We start from the raw sequence: 21,038 nt of genomic DNA, 5'->3' as shown, positions 1-21,038 counted from the left end.
CATGGACCGATGGACCCAATGTACACAGGGTGATTTATAGACTTAATGTTTACAAAGTTGGCTGCATAACCAGTAAGCGTCACCTGTTTATTGACTTCAGCCATATAATTATCTAATTAAAGATCAGCAGTATGAATGTGTATGCACCCCAGGACTGAGAAGAAGAAGACAAAAAAAAATTCACCATGGGGAACCCGGTGACCCTGAAACCCCATCTGAACAAAACCACACATTGAAATGCAGACACTCCTCACGTCGTTGTAAGCGGAGCAAGCTTTGGCAACGCTCGCAGTGTAATCAGGGAAGATAGCCACAGGGTTCCCCTTGTACTGCAACTGGCCCTGCTCCCGGGCCCACTGTAACACGCTGATGCAATCTTGGTAGTAATGGAGTTTAGTGATGATGACTCAAGGTTTCCCGCTAGGTCTTCTCGGAGCAAGGCCTCTGTCTTAACTTCCCTCACTTTATTCTTACGGAAGTTGGAGTCCTCTGCACATTTTACCTATGCTATTAATGTATATAATGCTGTGTGCACTAGGTGCACTATACAAGGTGGACTATACTGCTGGCACTTTGTGGAAATAAATTCACACATCAAATCGGCTAGTCTGTCATCAATGACAATAGCTCTTGAAAAAGAAAGACGGAAAGAAAGACCCTGCTGAACTGCTGCATTAAAGGGGCAGTTTTATTTTTCTATATCACTACAAATATTACTATTACAATTTAAATACTGTGACCAGTGATACTGAAATGAAAATTTTTAAAAATTGTCCTGCCTTGATTATTGTAACTCTCATGTTTTGTGTATCTCTCAGTTTTCCCTAGCCTATCCATCTTCAGTTGATCCAGAGTGTATGGAAGTGTGTATCCTGTGAAGACTATAAGACTGTGATATCTCTCTATATGCTGAAAGTCAAAGTCAAATTTATTTATATAGCACATTAAAAAAAAACCCAGTGTTGACAAAAGTGCTGTGTATTTAAAATAATCAAATGAAATAAAATTAAAGGAAGACAAAATTTAAGAAAGGAAACATAAAATGAGAAAACTCAAGTAAAAAAAATCACAAATAAAAGTAGTCAGTATTCATTACAGAACTCATAATTTAAAAGCCACGGGCTGCTGCTTCTTCCAGCTGTTGTTTCAATTGGTCAACTTCCCTTTGTCGAATGACTATAATCTCCTGGAGTTGCTTCTCTTTGGTTGAGTTGAGTTCCTTAATTGGCAGGGATGCAGACGCAAAACCAAATGTGTGCCCTCTAAAGCATCTGGTCCAGTCTCAGTTTCTACAGCACTCTGGCTTTGTGTTAAATGATTCTGTCTTCCCTTTAACCATCGTTTAACACACTGTTGTTATTGTGACCAGAAGATCTCTCTTGTTATCCATATCAGCTTTTCTTGAACCCCATGCCTTTCTTCCTCCTTCTTCCCATGCTGTACGTGCCTTATCATATTCCTCTTTTACTTTTTTATGTAAGACTTTTATTGTGTCATTAGTTGGGAGTTGTGCTGCTGGATATATATATAATAGGGAACTCAACCCTCCTTTTCCCCATATTTTCCATATTTCATCAAGGCATTTTTCCAGTTTTGTCAGTCTCTTCTTAACAAAGTGCTTGAGCTGTCTCATATTGCTGGGAGATGCTGGTTCTTCTTTGAATGTTGCAGGGATGGTAGTTTTTTAATTTCTTTTTTTCACTCTTGTGGTTCAAATTCTCAGCTTACTCTTAATTTGTTTTACCTAGATTTTAAACTTGTCCTATCTAATTGTGGCACCACAGAATTTTCTCTATGTTACTTTTATGATCCTACAGTGAGTACTCTTTAATTTTACCGGCCTCAATATTTCGCACAATCTCAAACACTTGCTTATCAGATCCTGTTCCTCTTAAGCACTCGCAAGGGCCTTTAACCCAGCATTTCTCCAAATTTTTTTTTTACCTCAACCACGGAATTGGAAATGTTGTAGGTGTAGTTTATATGGGTCTGGGTCCTTCTTTGTGGATTGTCTAAAGCAGCGGTCCCCAACCTTTTTTGCGCCACGGACCGGTTTATGCCCGACAATATTTTCATGGACCGGCCTTTAACCCTTTAAAACCGGTCGGAGCGGGCACGCTCTGTTTTGCGTAACTATTTTTAAATCCCGGTAGCTCTGCAACCATGTGAGCTAGCGCAATAATTTTTTTTGCATATGAAACCTGAGGAGTTGTACTTACATCTTGTGCCATCAGCTTGTCCTCGGTCACAGTTTCCTTCCACATATAGCTTGCAGAAACAAAAACATAATATTCCAGAAAGACGCTTTGCCGATCCGATCAGCTGTTCATAACACTTCCTACATTGGATTAGACGTCAGCGCGAACTATCGCATGTCCACCATGACCTGCCCGAAACCGGAAGTGACGTCATTTTTGCAGAAATGTAGTTTTTTACCGTCCGGGCCTCAATGAGCCTATACTGGTGTTTTTAAAAGTTATGTTTGACTTTATGACTTTCTGTGTCGTTTCTGGGATGCTTAGGACTCATATTGCACTGCTGGAAATAGTTTCTTTTGATGCATATGCTGCTTTTTTGCAAATTTGCACTATAATATTTATTTTCGTTTTTCCTGCAGTGTATAAAAATTGGTGTATTTCAAAAATAAAACTATGAAGGCACTCAAAATAAATTTCTTGCGGTGGGAAACTATTTTGTGCAACTTTTTTGTATTTACAGTTTTGAGGGATAAGCCTCTTAAATTTCTCTAACTAGAAATATATGTTAAAAAAACAAAAACGATTTTCAATTTTTTTGTAGTTTATTGCACTTTTTTTGCAATTTATGTAATCACTATGCGCTTAATTCATACATATTATTAAAATCTAGGCTGTAATGGTTGTATTGATGTATAGCAACTTGAAATGCTCCCAAAAATGGCACTACAGCATGTAAATATATAATATAAGCTCTGGCGGACTTGGTTCTATGGTAGGTCTAAATACAACGAAATAAAACTAGTACCGGTACCGAAAAAAAAAAAAAATTATTCATAACACACGTGAAAAGACCAAGGAAAACCGAGTAAACGATAAAAACGATAACAAAATAACGCTGAAAACCGATAAAAACCCTGAAAACTATACATTTCACACCTGAGCCTCAACTCTCGCGGCCCGGTACCAAACGACTCACGGACCGGTACCGGTCCGAGGCCCGGGGGTTGGGGACCGCTGGTCTAAAGTCCATATATACAGGTTATAACATCCCCTGGGAATGCAGACCCAGGCAGCAGCCAGACCCTTAACTTCAACAGGTAACAAAAGCAGTGATGAGCAGTCAGGCTACCGCGTCCGCTTCTACCTCTTCATGTTTCTAAAATAGAATCACTGTAGCCAACACTTTGAAGACTGTGCTAGTTTTCATCTTTGCTTTGTGCTGTTGGCTTTGTGCTCATACCTACATACTAAGCAAAAGATTGTATGGTTTCATATGGCATATTCCTATCATAATGGGATTGTTATATAATTCCATGAGAATAGGAATTTGTGTTGGTGCGTGGGACTATGCTTATAAGTTTATATAGCTGAATGGTAATTATGGGACAATGTATTTCAAGTTATTTTATGGAGATATGCCAAGGTAGTGCACAGAGTAGTATAAGTTATTCTCTCCTACAAGTAAAGTGACATTTTTAAAAAAAAAATGTGATCTGTGTCATATGTGTGGCACATTACTTTTTTTGAGTAATAAGCCCTGCGCTAATGACAACAAAGGGGTGGCTGTAGGTCAGGAGGTAGAGCAGGTCATCTACTGATCAGAAAGCTCCCCCAGTCTGCATGCCAAATATCCTTGGGCAATATACTACCCCAAGTTGCTCTTTCATGCATCCATTGGACTATGAATGTCTGTGAATGTTAGCTAGAAAGCACAAAACATAGAATGTGAGTGGGATAATGTGGCATGTTGTATAAAGTGGTTTGAGTGCTTTGTGAGAGTAGAAAAGCGCTATATAAAAATCAGTTCATTTACCAAAGTTAGGAAATACCTCCAAGATGCAAAAACATTTCACCACACTGCATGCAATTCATTTGTTTGAATGTCTTTAAGATGCTGCTTACAGATTGTGGTGACTCTCAAAGCGCAGCCAGTGAGAACCCAATAAAAAAAACAATAAGAGAATAAGATCAATAAGATATATTGATAATTTATTGGAATCACTAAATTCTAATCAATTCCCATCCCTAATAGAGCTTGGAAGAGATACATTTATATTCATTACATACAAAATAAAAAACGTACCAAAAGCTGAAAATTTCTTTTGTTTTCTTAGGTGACTACTATCAATTAAACTGGTATGGATTTATGCTGGAAGATTTCACAGACTTCAGTCTATAAATTGTTTTTTTTTTTTTTAATTTAATTATTTGTAGGAAGTTAACTGTAAAAAGGAAAACATTAAAATGCCCTCCAAATATGGTTTAGTTTTTTTGTTTTCCACAACAATACTCAAATCCTTGCTCCTGTCTTGTGGTTAGTTGAACTTACTCATTGCTTTGGATGGATATTTGAGCTTTTTGAGTCAGATAATGTTCCACATATTGCTTTCCTTTTGTAATCCAGTGAAGCTGCTCTAGTCATGGGTCTTTGTGTAATAGTCATTTATGTTTAAGCCACAACTCTCTGTCTTATTCTGACCATTAGGCTGCAGCCACATACACCGGTAACACCTGCTCGTCAGCCTGAATCTGTCATGTCAGGCCCTCAATCAAGTGCACCCATGTGGTCATACCAAACAAGTGGTTCTTCAACATTTCTCAAAGCTATCATAATGCTAAAGCTGAGCAGTCCTGTACAGCCAAGTGCATTACCGGCATCAGATGTACCTCTAGATCAGATGTAGATGTACATCTAATGCTGGTCACTGCTGGTCACTGAGGCCTGTACTTTTCTCAGCTCTCCTTCCCAATCAGACCAGGAGTGACATGATTAGCCACATGTTCTCCTTAAATTGCTGGCTGTCTAAATGGTGTCCAAAAAAATGATGTGGACTTCAAAGATAATTGGGAAACTTTCTGAGAAAAACCTGGTCTTATTGGGAGAAGTGGCATCCATCCCACCTTTGATTTAACAGCTCTCATTTTTTAAAATATGGCCAACTTTATTAAACCCCTGAAAACATGACTATTGATAGTTGGGGCCGAGCTCTAGTCTTACGTGCCCCCTGCAGCTTCTCTTCTTTTATCATTCTTCTAAAAACCCATCCCCATAGAGGTTGTGTTTGCTCCCTTGACCAACAAAAATCATCAAAAAACAATTTAAGCTTGAAAATTCACAAAGAAAAAAAAAAAGGATTATTTTACCTGTGCACATGTTGGATATTTTATTTTCTGCACATACTTTATGTATTTTATTCTGTATATATGTTATTTACTTGTTGTCATTTGCTCTACAGTAATATAATTTCATTGTACTGTTGTACAAAGTGTGACTGTGCAATGAAAATAGAAGAATTAAATAATAAATAATATATATCATCTTCACTTGTCAGAGAATGAAACAGTTAAAAGTGAATTACTGAACATTAGCTCTCTCTCCTCTATGTCCTTATTAGTAATTGTTTTAATAATTGATCAACATATTGATTTACTCTGCCTTACAGAAACCTGGTTTCGGCAGGATTTTTATGTTGGTTTAAATGTGTCGCTCCCTAACTGTCAGAATCCTTGGAGGATGAATGGCATTTTCCACACCGGCTTATTATTCAACCATAGACACAGACAGACCTTTAATTCATTTGAAAGACTAATTCTGACTTTGAAATCTCAAAACAATAGTATCTATATTATTTCTCATACTTTTTTTCTGATTTAGTGATCAGGTTAGATAAAATAATTGTTGCGGGTAATTTTAGCATCCATGGAGATGCTGAAAATGAAATCCAGAAGAACGCATTTAAACTATTATTAGACACAATTGGCTTCTGTGAAAAATGTAAACTAGCCCACCCACCACTTTAATCACACTCTTGATTTTGCTCTGACATATGGAATACAAACCGAACAGTTAACAGTATTCCCTGAAAACAATCTTTTGTTTGATCACATTAATTTTTAAATTTACAATAACTGATTACACAGCAGTGGGTAATACATTTCACTTAGAGTAAATGTCTTTCTGAAAGGATATTATTCCTCCAATGTTATCGCCCTCAATGCGATGTGCCAACACAGTGAGGAGCCGCTACCTGAACTTTACTCCCACACAGCTTGATTATCTCGTTAATAGTGGTACATTCTCACTATGTATGACACTGGATACTATAACCCGTAAGCTTGCGAGGGAATAGCTTCTCACTGATTTAGAAGATCTTCATTAAACCTGGAAAATGAGTTTCTTGCTCTATAAGACACTCCTCTTTAAAGCCAGGACATCTTAGGATTCATTACTGATTGATGTGAACTACAGGGATGTCTCAAAGACATAAAGACCTGGATGACCTCTAATTTCAGACAAAACTCAGGTCATTGTACTTGGCCCTAAATCTTGGAGATTTTGAGAAGAATATGTCCTTCAATGCACATATTAAACAAATATGTAAGACTGCTTTCTTCCATTTGTGCAATATTTCAAAAATTAGAAATATCCTGTCTCAGAGTGACGCTGAAAAACTAGTTCATGCATTTATTACTTCTAGGCTGGACTACTGCTTTTAAATTCATTATTATCAGGATGTCTTTAAAACTTCCTAAAAAACCTTCAGTTCATCCAAAATGCTGCAGTGAGAGTACTGACAGGGACTAGAAAGCGAGAGCAGATATTGGCTTCTCTTCACTTGTCTTGTATAATCAGGCCCCATCTTACCTTAAAGAACTTATAGTACCGTATCACCCCAATAGAGCATTTCGCTCTCAGACTGTTGGCTCAGTTGTGGTTCCTAGGATATTTCAAAGTAGAATGGGAGGCGGAGCCTTCAGGTTCCAGGCCCCTCTCCTGTAGCACCAGCTCCCAGGTTGGATTCGGGAAACAGACACCCTCTCTGCTTTTAAAATTAGGCTTAAAAATGTTCTTTTTGATGAAGCATATAGTTAGGGCTAGATTATGTTACCATGAATTCTCTCTTAGACATGCTGCAATAGGTCTAGGCTGCTGGGGGCTTCCCAATGAACACTGAGCATGTCTCCTTCTCCCACCACTTTTTACCCAATGTGTGTTTATACTCTACTCTGCATTTAGTTGTCAGTTTTTATTAATCTCTGGGTGTCTTCCACAGCATGTCTTTTGCCTTGTCTCCCTCCCCTCATCCCCAACTGGTCACAACAGATAACTGTCCCTTCCTGAGCCTGGTTCTGTTGGAAGTTCATTCCTCTTAAAAAGGAGTTTTTTATTCCCACTGTCACCAAGTTCATGCTTATAGGGTTTTGTGCGATTGTTGTGGTCAGTATTATTATAGGGTGTTACAATATAGAGTGGCGTGAGGCAACTGCAGTTGTGATTTGGCGCTATATACATAAAGCTGTATTAAACTGAATTGAATGGAACTGAATAGTAGAGTCCGACTTGAAATAAATGGATTTTTTGAAATTTCTCAGAGCATTGCACAGTCTAACCTTGGATTTAAATTGTTATTGGAATATTACTTTTATTATTTTTGGGGCCTGGTAGTGTCTTATATGGCAAATTGGTCCTGGGTGAGGAACCAGACAAAGAGTGATTCAAAACCCCCTATGAGCAGAAGTTCGACGGAACCGTTCACCCTGCCCAGGATAGAGTTACTGGGACCCTGCCCTGGAGCCAGGCCTGGGGAGGGTGCCCAAGGGCAATTGTCTGGGTCCTGACAGTCATCTGTGCTTATGTGCTAAATGACCGTTCAGAGTATCCAGTCTTCTTGGAGTCCCTGGGTAGGGTGCTTGGGGATGCTCCACCTGGGGACTCTGTTGTCCTACTGGGAGACTTCAAAACTCATGTGGGCAATGATGGTGACACCAGGAGGGGTGTGACTGTGAGGAATGGCCTCCCAGATCTGAACCCAAGTGGTGTTTTGTGATTGGACTTATGTGTAAACCACAGTTTGTCTGTAGCGAACACCATGTTCAGACATAAGTGTCCATAAGTGCACTTGGCACCACGACGCCCTAGGCTGCAGGCCGATGATTGATTTTGAGATCGTATCACCAACCGTATGCTCTGGACACTCAGGTAAAGAGACGGGCTGAGCTATCAACTGATCACTACGAGGTGATTAGTGAGTTGGATCAGGTGGCAGGGGAGGATGCTGGACAGACGTGGCACACTTAAACGTATAGTGAGGGTGCGCTGGGGATGCCTGGCAGAGGCCCTGGTCTGTGAGATCTTCAACGCACACCTCCGGCAGAGCTTCAGCAGCATTTTGAGGGAGACTGGGGAGATTGAGTCCGAATGGACCATGTTCAGCACCTCCATTGCTAGGGTGGTTAGCCTGTGGGACGTCAGAGGCTGTTAATAGGTACCGACAGGCCAAGCAGAACGTGGATCAAAAAGTGGCTGAAGAAAAACCTCGAGTGTGGGAGGAGTTCGGAGAGGCCATGGAAAAAGACTTTCAGACTGCCTCGAAGAGAGTCTAGCAAACTGTCAGGCGACACAGGAGGGTAAAGCGGTGCTCTACATGCACTGTGTACTGTGCAGGTGGAGTCCTGCTGACTTTGAATGAGAACATTGTTGGGCGGTGGAAGGAATACTTCGAGGACCTCCTAATCCCACTGGCGCGTCTTCCATAGAGGAAGCAGAGTCTGGTGACGAGTAGGAAACTCACACATCTAAGGGGCAAGGTCACTGAGACAGTTAAACATCTCCTCTGTGACAGAGCCTCTGGGGTGGACGAGGTTTCGAGTTCCTGAAGGCTCTGCATGTTGTAGGTCTGTCACGTTGACACAACTCTACAATGTTGCGTGGAGATCAGGTGCAGTACCTCTGGATTGGCAGACTGGGGTGGTGGTTCCCATCATTGAGAAAGGGGACCAGAGGGTGTGTTCCAACTATAGGGGGATCACACTCCTCAGCCTCATAAAGGCTGTCCATTAGTTGAACCTCGGATACAGGAGGAACAATGCGTTTTTTGTCCTGGTTGTGGAACATTGGACAAGCTCTCTATCCTCTCCAGGATACTTGAAGGTGCATGGGAGTTTACCCAACCAGTCTACACATGTTTTGCGGATTTGGAGAAGGCATTCAACCGTGTCCCTCGGAGTGTCCTCTGGGAGGTGCTTCGGGAGTATGGGGTGTCTGGCCCATTGCTACAGGCCATTCGATCCGTATATAACCATTGCAAGAGCGTGGTCTGCATAGCCGGAAATAAATCGGACTCATTCTGGTAGGTGATGGACTCCACCCTTTGTCACCAATTCTGTACATAATTTTTTTGGAAAGAATTTCTAGGCATAGCCAAGTAGTAGAAGGCTTTCACTTTGGTGGTCTCAGAATCTCATCTCTGCTTTTTGCAGGTGATGTGGTTCTGTTGGCTTCACTGGGTGACAGCCTCTAGCTCGCACTGGGATGGTTTGCAGCTGAGTGTGAAGCGGTGGGATTGAGAATCAGCACCTCCAAATCTGAGGTCATGGTTCTCAGCCAGCAAAGGATGGAGCACCCACTCTGGGTCAGGGATGAGTTCCTGACCCAAGTGGAGGATTTAACCTTGGGGTCTTGTTTACGAGTGAAGGGAGAAGGGAGCGGGAGATCGACAGATGGATTGGTGCTGTGGCTAGCAGTGATGCGGCTGCTGTACCAAGCTTTGTGGTGAAATGATGTGTAGGCACTGAAGTGGTGAAATATACAATTTGCCACACTAAAATGATGCTATTCAGCTGTCAGCAGTTCTTACTATTGATACTATGGCGTATTGATGAAACAATATGATTACTGAAAGCACAAGGGGAAAATACATTGACCATTACATTAATGGGGTGCATTCTCCTGATGTTTCATCAAATTCCAATACAAGCTCCACTCTAAGTTGATTGCTTGGGGCCAGCTGTAGGGTTAACTGTTGGAAGCGTTTTCTCTTTAAATCTGCCCCTTTTTTCTTCCAGATTAAATGAGTCTTGCCGTTTCTGCAGACTATCTGGGCAGCATATGGAAAGCCACTATGACAAGCTAGCCTTCCAAACAACAACAAGGAGAAATCAATAACCCAGTTGCCTTGCTCAATCCCACTGCTGACCTGCCAGCTGTGTGTGTGTGTGTGTGTGTGTGTGCGTGCTGATGTAAAACAAATCCCCCCCCCCCACACACACACACACACAGACCTTATTGTGTTGCTATTTGAACACTATTCCTTTCTCTCCCCCTTTGCCCTTGGTAGATTTATATAAAGCCTACTATAGAATTATTTTGAGCACTGGATTTATAAAAGATCCAAAGATTTTTTTTCATTCTTCAGGGAGTGATTTTGATATTTTCATGGTTGTCTAACCACAGAAGCTGTATATACTGTAGTGGATTCAGATTTTTTGTCATGTACTCATACCTAGATGATTTGTCATAGAAACTTCACATTTTAGATATTCCTTTCAGGCATACCATAAGGCTGCACTGGGGATTTTTTTGTGCCGCCTGCTTCAGCTTAGAGTTGGTGGTAATGCTGTCAGTGTGCAGCTGCAATCCATATTTGCTATGTAATGTTTACATGAGTCACATCAGTTGGTGTAATATTCATCAAACATATTCTAAAGATTAATGGACACACATTAAATCAGCATTTTCAAAGTTTTAAAAGGTAGTCACCTAAAAACAGTTCAAATTCCAAACAGGACAAAAATTTAATTTTAATTTTTAAATTCTTTATACTTTCATTTTAGTAAATATTATGTTTAGGAAAAACTTTAGAAACATTTTGGGAAAAACTAAGCAAGAAGAATCAAAACATAGTTGTAACTGAAATATATATAGGTTATATTTCAGTGGTTATATTTCAGTGCCACATGCACATGCTACATAAATTGGTCATTCTAAAATGGATAAAAGATTGGATTAGTGGAAAAAATGGATGGGTGTTGGCTTGACAACAACTTATAGACCAGTTGTTTAACATATTTTTTTTTGCTCCCAGGAGACCATAAACATTAGATGACAATCTGTAAAGTTTGATTTGGGACAAACACACAACATGCTGGTCCAGTAGGCTTGTACTCTGACAGTGAAGTGCTCCATTGAGATAATATGGTCTTTAATAAACTATGGGCCTCCTTATTCATGGTGTTTTATATCAGGAGAAGGATTTTAAACTCCAAATTGCCACTAGGTGTAAATGTGCGAGTGAATGTGAGTGCGAATGGTTGTCTGTCTCTGTGTGTTGGCCCTGCAACAGACTGGCGACCTGTCCAGGGTGTACCCTGCCTCTCGCCCTACGACAGCTGGGATAGGCTCCAGCGCCCCCCGCGACCCTGAAAAGGAGAAGCGGAAGCGAATGGATGGATGGATGGATGGACTCGATATGTGTGTTGCTGTCCACAAAAGTTGTACGGAAAATTGCTCCTTATATTCCTGTATTTTCAGGGTTTTTAAATACTAAATAGTAAATTAATTATTATTCCACTTTCAAGTAGTTGTATTTGATTACTTTGTGGAGCATACTTAAAATGTTTCATATTACTTTCAAATTTACAAACCTGGTTACGTATAATCCATATAGGATTGATATGTTTATTGATTAGCATTCAAATATCTCAGTGAAGACAGAACAAAGATTTACCACAAAGCAAGAAAGCATGAGACAAGGCTAATCAAAAGGTATTGGCTGAAGCATTTGCTTATTACGCCAACCCTTTTAACAAAAGATCTTTTAGCATGCAGCTCCTGTACACAGGGCTCGAAGCAAATAATACAATTCAATTCAATTCAATTTCATTTATATAGCGCCAAATCACAACAAATGTCGCCTCAAGGCGCTTCATAGATACAGAGAGAAAAGCCCAACAATCATATCACCCCCTATGAGCAAGCACTTTGGCGACAGTGGGAAGGAAAAACTCCCTTTTAACAGGAAGAAACCTCCGGCAGAACCCGGCTCAGGGAGGGGCGGCCATCTGCTGCGACCGGTTGGGGTGAGAGAAGGCAAACAAAGCAAAAACAAAACAAACAAACAAACAAACAAGAAAAAACACCACCACCTTAGTAAGTAACTACATCAAAGCAAAAGAATCAAGAGGTTTTCTGTTTGTTTTTTTTGTTTTTTTTTTTTGCTCTTTTCATTCTTGATATATATATTTTTCTAATACTCTATTTTTAAACATATTTTTAAACAAGGAAAATGAACTACACCTTTTTAAATCACTGTCATAACTATTCCACAGGTTAACTCCTCTAACAGAAACACATCTCTGCTTTATATTTGTCCTTATCTTGTTTTTTTTAAAGAAATCTGTTCCCCTTAAGTCATATTGACTCTCTCTGACTTTGAACAGCTTCTGAGTACTGGGGCAAAGCAAGTTATTTTGTGCTTTATACATTATCTGTGCCATTTTATATTCAACTAAATCATAAAATTTCAGGGTATTCAGATTAATAAACAAAATGTTAGTTGGTTCTATATAGTTTGATTGGTTTATAATTCTTATAGCTCTTTTTTGCAACTTGAAAATAGGAAGAGTGTTCGTTTTATATGCATTACCCCATATCTCCAGACAGTAAGTCATATATGGAAGCAACAGAGTACAATAGAGTGTGTATAATGATTTTTTTGTTCAGGACATGCTTTGTTTTATAGAGAATAGCAATGGTTTTTGACATTTTTGTTTTCACATGGTTTATATGAGACTTCCAACTCAGCTTATCATCAATTATCACTCCAAGAAATTTATTTTCGTACACTCTTTCAATTTCAATTCCATTAACCCTGATTTTAGATACATTTTTCATTTGTCTAGTGCCAAAAATAATCAATTTTGTTTTCTTTATATTTAATGATAACTTATTTACATCAAACCAGTTTTTTAATATATTTAACTCCTTTTCCGCTGTAGTCAGAAGCTGTTCCAGGTTTTTACCTGAGCAATACAGAGTGGTATCATCAGCAAACAATACACATTTTAACAGTTTGGAAATGCTACATATGTCATTTATGTATAATATAAATAATTTAGGGCCCAGCACAGAGCCCTGAGGAACACCACAAGTTACCTTCAACTGCTTAGATTTTACATTATTGAATTCGACATATTGATATCTGTCATCCAGGTAACTTTTCATCCACTTGTATGCTAACCCTCTTATGCCATATCTCTCTAGTTTATTCATTAATATAGAATTATCAATCGTATCAAACGCCTTTTTTAAGTCTATAAAAACACCAACAGTATATTCCTTATTATCTATAGCATTAGATATCCCTTCTACAAGTTCCATCACTGCCATCGAAGTGGACCTTTTCACTCTAAAGCCATATTGGTTATCACTTAGGAGATTATGCTTCTCAATATATTTATCAAGTCTATTAACAAATAACTTTTCTAAAATTTTTGAGAACTGTGGGAGCAGTGATATTGGCCTATAATTGGTAAACTGACTTCTCTCTCCGTTTTTATGGATTGGAATAACTTTTGCTATTTTCATTTGTGAGGGAAATACACCAGTTTGAAAGGACAGATTACAAATGTATGTGAAAGGTTGCACTATATATTCTATAATACTTTTAACTAATATCATGTCAATACCAAAACAGTCAGTGGACTTTTTATTTTTAAATGTCTTCACAATGTTAATTATTTCTCTATGAGTTACAGCACCAATAAACATGGAGGACACATTCTGAGTAATATGTTTATTTAGGTCGTTATTATTTCTTGACTCTGGAATTTCTTTTGCTAAATTAAAGCCAACATTTACAAAGAAATCATTAAATTCATTTGCAATGTCTTTAGTTTTATCAAGCACAATATCTTTATCTTTTTTAAAATAATCTGGATAATTCTTATTTTTTGAGCCCTTTTTGATTATACTATTTAATATCCTCCATGTTTCTTGTGTGTTACTTCTACTTTGCTCCAATAATTTGTGGTAATATTCTTTCTTACTTGTTCTTATAATATTTACTAATCTATTTTTATATAACTTGTACTTTATTTCAGCATCTTTTGTCCTCTGTTTTATGAATCTCTTATATAGATTATTTTTCTTTTTACATGCATCTTCTATCCCCTTTGTGATCCATGGCTTATTTGATCTGTGATGCTTTCTAGTGATTTTCATTAAAGGACAATGTTTTTCATATAGTGAAATTACAGTTGATAAGAATGCATCATATGCACTATTTGAATCTTCATTTGCAAAAACCTCATTCCAATTGTGTTCCTTTAAGTCCACCTGGAGGGCAGCAATGGCTCCTGTTGTTCTAAGTCGTATCATATCAAATATTTGATTCTTTTGTTTAGTTTTAATCCCAAAATAATTTTGAAAAATTGCAAAAACAGGAAAATGATCGCTTATATCAGTTATAAGAAGTCCACCTACTATTTCATGGTCAATTTTATTTGTGAATATATTATCTATCAATGTAGCTGTATCAATTGTTATTCTACTTGGTTTTATAATTACAGGGAAAAGGGAGTTACTATACATTGTATTTATGAAATCTGTTGTTTTCTGATGTCCATTTGGGTTTAGCAAATCTATATTAAAATCACCACAAATTATTTGCACTTTTTTATCATTTAGGTTGCTAAACATAGCAGCAAGTTTTTCATTGAATGTCTCAAGGCATGAACCTGGTGTCCTATAGATGCAACTTATAATTATATTGTTAGCTTTTTCAACATGGATTTCAATAGTGACACATTCCAATACGTTATCTATGGTGCTTGACATACATTCAATCAGACTACATTTCAAAACTTTATCTACATATAAGGCAACACCGCCTCCTTTTTTATTCACCCTGTTCATTGTAAATAATTCGTATCCTTCCAGTCCCATTTCACTAATTTTCTCATTATCGAGCCATGTTTCTGATATTGCAATTATATTAAACTTTTTTAACTTACTTAAACATTCTGTAATTTTAGAAAATTTTTATACAGGCTTCTACTATTGAAATGTATGACCGACAATGCATTTGCCATTTTAATATTCATATTGAATTGGTCATCCGTATAGTACTCACAAGTATTATTGGTGTTATTGTAGAAGTGGGTATCTGGGTCAATGTTACTTTCAGGGTCATGCATGTTGTGCTCTGCATAGTTAAACGTTTTGAAGTTCGTTTTCTCAGCGTGTGTGGCAAAATAACCACCTTGACAGTCCTTTTCATAATCAAATTCTTCCTCTTCAATATCTCTGAATGGAAACCTATAATCTGTGTCCAAACTTGTCATTTATGCGTTTTTGTTTTTGTTGTTGTTTTTTGAGCCGTAAGGCCAGAAACACTTTCCATACCCATTGTTCATTATCCAATCGTCACTTTTCCAATAGATTCCAGAGCAGATTCCTGATTATTTATATTGCTCTAAGTCTTTGAGTTCTCTTATCATCACAACTTTCGCTTCTTCGGGATTGCCATTTAGTCTTATCATTACTTTGCAGTTCCTCGTCCATGTCGCTTGTATCTTATTTTGTTTTCTCAAGCTGCGTGCCTGTCTTGCAATTTCAGCAGTCTTTTTCGTTAAATGTTCATTTAAATACACACCAGTCCCTTTAAGCTTCTTACCCTGTTTCAGTAACTCAATCTTTGTTTTGCGACTCACAAACCGAAGAATAATTGATGGCTTTGTTTTACTGTCTTTCCTGGGGAGCGTGTGGCATGCTGCAATATGATGGCTCTGAATACTTACATTCTTCGTTTGAAGGAATTTTATCACTTGCTGTTCAAGCGTTTGCAGCTCCTCTACCGGGGCATCTTCACCATCTTTACCTCCCCCAGCTGTTACTCCGGCGTAGGTTCGGTGTTGCGTCTCCAGTCCACTTATGACTAAATCATCCATTCTTGTGCATTGTTCAAGGTCCTCGATTCGCCGTTCCAAGTCGTCTATTTTCTTGTCCTTGTCCTTTATGAGGTTTTTTAGTTGTTTTATTTCATCCATTAGGTCATGTAGCATACCTTGTTGTTTAGCCACTTTGCTCAGTTCATCAGACATGATCACACAGACATCATTAATGACTATGTGTTCATTATGTGTTATTCAATGTGTTATTCAATAATTATAAATGTTGTGAATAAATTAACATTTGACTTTATTTTGCTGATATATGTTGATTTAACAATTTTATGACCAGGTTATCCAGAATTAAATGTGCTGAAACAAAAGAAGCAACGCATACGTAACTGTCCAAATACTCCAGTCTGTATCTTATATTCTGAACCAAACATTTAAGTGGGCAATATACAAAACTCAATATCACAAAATCACAATATTTCATTCATTTCTGGAGCACCTTTTTTCATATCTTCCTACATTGTGAAATGTCAAGTGCTAGACCAGACCAAGAGTGAAAATTAAGTGGTCAGACAGAGATAATTGACTTGCAGTCACTTGTACATATGTCTACACAGGTGTGCGACGTATGTGATAATTGCCTGACATATAAAGCCTTCTACATGATTTAACATTGATCTATAAAGAGTGGCTTTGTGTGTGACTACTCACACCTACACATACGTACATATAGATGCTTATGCTGTCCCCTGCGTGATGTCATAAAGAGAGGTGACAACAATGTGTCTGACACTCATTTCTACTTGATGATCTCCAGAGATTACGATCAACTAACATGCTCTTATTTCATTTCATGCTTTTTGTTAAGTTAAATGTTTACTTTTATTCAGTAAACACACACACACACACACACACACAAGACTCAGCACTTGGTTATTTATAACAGAAGGGAGTGATTTAACATGATGTCAATAGATTATTATTATTATTACACACACACACACACACACACACACCTTCATACATCAAGTTAGTGCAGACACAACAGTGCAATAGAAAATCTGTATCGTTCTGTTCTGTCTGGTGATGTTTTTTTGTTTGGTTTTTTGCACACTTGGTAGCCATGCTGGTTCAGGGTGCCTTCAATTTTGAATAAATCCCCAACAGTGTCACAAGCAAAGAAACCCCACACCATCAACTTCCTCCTCCATGCTTCACAGTGCTTCACAGAGACCATCCGTTCACCTTTTATGTGTCACACAAAGACACGGTGGGTGGAAACAAAGATCTCAAATTTAAACTCATCAGACCAAAGCACAGATTTCCACTCAAACATTTTGGGTGAAGAAAAAGGTCAGTTGTTAGCATGTCCTGCTTGTTGCTTTGCCTTAGTCGTGGTTTCTTAGCAGCTGTTTGACCATAAAGGCCTGATTCACACAGATGTGTCTGCTACTGGATTTCTGTGTGGCATCTATCTGGGCTCTAATCTGAGCTGCTGTTAACTTGTGATTTCTGAGGCTGGTGACTCAGATGAATTTATCCTCAGCAGTAGAGGAGAAACTTCCTTTCCTGAGCCAGTTTCATTGTAGCGTTTGATGGTTTTTGCAACTGCACTTGGGGATGCATTCAAAGAATTAGCAATTTTCCGGAGTGACTGACCTTCAGTTCCCAAAGTAATGATGGACTGTTATGTAGAGTCTGTAAAGGCTGCTTTTTGCCCTTGAGATTTACCAGATAAATCTCAGATAAATCCCAGAGATTTACCAGATATGTGCAGAGGAGAAGGACATTTGAAAAAAAAGGATGTAATTTACTGCGTTTTAAAATCATGCAACTCATACATTATTAGTAAAACTACAAGACAACTACATAATACTGTTGTAATGCTGTCCATTGAGTAATGCCGAAACTAAGGATGCATGACTGTGATCTTTGTCGCTGTGAATTTTCTATTATGTGGAACACCAGTGTGTAAATGGCGAGGATTGGCAATAGTTGTAAGCATGGTGCAAAAGCTTTGCATCCCTCTCCTACAGCAGCTTTTTACTGACCTTTTTCGTCGCCCAAAATGTTTAGAACAGAGCACCACATATTTCTGGCGTATTTCTTAGAGCAGAATACACACGCACCTCTCTTTGAAAGGACCCAGGAATGAATGAATTCATTTTCAAATGAAGCAAATACCTACTGATAGCTCGGTAGGCAGAGTGGTCAACCCATGATCGGAAGGTTGGGGGTTTGAATCCACTGAACGTCTACCCTGAGGTACCCTTGAGCAAGGTACCGTCCCTACACAGTGCTCCCTGGTGCGCCTGCTTAGTGGCTGCTGACTATTTATCTAAACATGCAGCCAAGGCCTCAAGTGTTTCTTATATAACCATTTAAATCTATTTACAGAACAATCAGGTGTTCTGCATCAAATAAGAAGGCACACAAATTATTTGTGCCAGTCCAAAAAAATAGTTTGTGTTCAGTATAAGACAGAAGAGAACAGCACAGGCCTAAACCCTGCAGGTCTGACAACAGGAGGTCTATCAGTCCTATCAGTTCCTATGTGGGAACAGCGTTTACACTGGAATCTGCTTTTGATGGCTTTTTTGGTGCAAATGTGACATTCAGCAGTATAACTGACACACAATACAAAACAATAACTACACAACACACTAACTCTAGCCTCCAAACACGCTAAACGTCACTAATGTCTCACATATGAAAACTCGTGATCTTTCTGTTGCTCGCCCGCTTTCCGTTGCGGGTGTCACTCCTAAAACTGCCCTCTCCCCCTAAACAACCAAGTGCCACATGTTGCCATATAATTTTTTTGATTGGCTGACATGGTAAATTCGAACACCAATTGTTTTTTTTACTCGCAAGTGGAGAGTGTTTGCTAGCGCGGTCTGTCCCGTTTTTCCCGCCGTAAACACCACTGTTTTGTTCAACAACAAAAAAACAACAACATCGCGTGTATGTTTTTTATCATAACTCTGGTTTTACGTGGCTTATCGACACAATTCAAAAACTGGTGTATAGGTTGAAGTCCGCACTTTTGACCCAAGTTGAAATAGAGACTGAGTCGCTGCATCTTGTAGCTGTATCGTCTTAAATTGGTCATGTGATTTTGACGTGCCGGCGCGTCCGTCGACCCCAGAGGGTTAAAGTCTGTTTGTTATGACTCTTGCAGACTCTAGTCTGCCTTCGTATTTAAAATACCCCCATATTTACTGCTCTGCTGCTTGTGCTCTGTAGCTGCTTCTCTGATCTTCGTCTCCCTCCTGTTTGTGTGTTTGGTGGAGCTCGCTGGCCGTGAGGACTCCACCAGCCCGTTCACACAGAAATGAAACCACAAATTTTATTGGCTAAATATGATTTGAATTTTTTTTTTTTTTAAAGCGGCAGGGGGTTTGCCGCCGTTGGTCGTCAGCCATGAGCAAGCTAGCCTATTTTGTCGGGTTTTTTTGTTCGGTGGTATGGCGGCCACAACCTGCACTTCATGAAATACACGTAGGGGGTGTCGCGGAGGCTTGTCAGACATGAGCGCGCCTGTTTGGTAGGGATGCTTGTCGGATTTTTATTGTTTTGTGACATTGCGATTTTTATACGAAAACATTTTTAAGCACTATTTTATGATGGAAAACATTCACGTTGCTCACGAGGGCTAACCCTCCTTCAGCTCATCTCTCCAGTTTGTCCCAATAGGACATACTGGATACTGGAAATCCTCACCCACTAGGCTAGTGGCTCTACAAGGATTCCCCCGCAAACCACTACCCAGAGCTTGTTACCATAGGTGAGAGTAGCGACATAACTCGTACAGCACCTGCATCACTGCACACGCAGCCCCCAATCTGTCTGTTCATCTTCCTGCACCTCCCACAAGTTCACCCAAGGGATGTAGTCAAATGGCTTCTCCAAAACACAAAAGATATACTGTATAGATTGGTTGGGCAAATATTCATGTAAATATCCTAGAGAATATAAAAGACCCCTCTGATTCCATCTTACTGATGGGAGCAACCACGCCAGTCTGCCAGTACAGAGGCACTGCCCCAGATCTCCACATGCACAGGCATGCCAAAAAAGCCCTACAGAATTTGGAGCCTTGAGGAATTTTGAGCAAATCGCATTCACTGTGGAGTTGTTTAACTGGCCCTCAGTGACTTTGTCCACAGTGAGACCTCAGACTCTTGTTGTCAGTTGCCACATGGGGAAGTTTCCAGCACTAGACCCCAAAACTCCAAGAAGCTGGATAATGTAAACTTGGCAATCATATAATTGTCAGACCTGTTTCCCAACCAGAAGATTCAAGGATCAAACGCTCTCGTCCACTGGGAAAAAGCCAAAGTACATGCTTCCTCTCACAGAGGGAAACCAGACTGGAACAGAGTACAGCCCCAGGTGACTCCAGGTTTGTTGAGGTGAACCTGACTATATGTAGCCGGTAAGTCTCATCCTCACGCGCTAGCTCAGGGTCCTTCCCTACTAGAAAGGTGACATTCTATATGGTGCTTCCTGCGAGTGGTGAGCGACAGGAGTGTGGCCACATTTCCTCTTCAAGTTGTGCACGGCCAAGCCCCGTTGCCACCTACTGAATTTAGAAGAGTTGATTGATTAAATTAACTTCATCATGAATTTTGATGGTATACCTGCACATAAACCATTACATTGGACACTGATGTGTCACTCCACACCCTGCCACCCACTCCAAAGGTGATGTCGTTCACCTAAGCGGACATGCAAAAAACTCTTTCAAAAGTACATGTTTAAAAAATAAAGTTCAAAAATCTTTTTAACATGCTTTAAGATGAATGAAAATACTTAAAAAAACCAATAATTCAGTTAAGATAATTTAACCCTTTCATGCATGAATTATGACAACCTCAATCAGGATTTTTTTCTTAGGTTTACTGCATTGTTTGTATGTTGTTCTGTCATCATGACTTGTACTTTGTCATTTAATATTTTGTACTTGATTTTTCTCTGCAGTTGGATGCAGTCATTAATTAAGTAGTGTCATTGCTATTATACTGTGTTTACACTGTAGACCTTGAATCTATGATGTTTCCAGTGTTTTCTTCTTGTCACTTCTTGTCTGATTTAATCAATTTTCCATTGCTTTTTCTCTTTCATTATCTCTTGCTGGTTAGGTTTAAACCACATTTA

At 39.1% G+C, this 21,038-nt stretch overlaps 1 protein-coding gene across 4 annotated transcripts in view; it reads left to right on the top strand.

Moving 5' to 3' along the window:
- tenm3 (teneurin transmembrane protein 3) overlaps positions 1 to 21,038 on the top strand; it is a 796,285-nt gene that overhangs the window by 32,279 nt on the left and 742,968 nt on the right. The gene's annotated exons all lie outside the window — the stretch shown is intronic.

The sequence above is a fragment of the Neolamprologus multifasciatus genome, chromosome 6, assembly GCF_963576455.1.
Source record: "Neolamprologus multifasciatus chromosome 6, fNeoMul1.2, whole genome shotgun sequence".
Classification (NCBI taxonomy): Eukaryota; Metazoa; Chordata; class Actinopteri; order Cichliformes; family Cichlidae; genus Neolamprologus; species Neolamprologus multifasciatus.
Note: the sequence above shows the minus strand (reverse complement) of the source record. Positions and strands in the feature narration are given on the sequence as shown.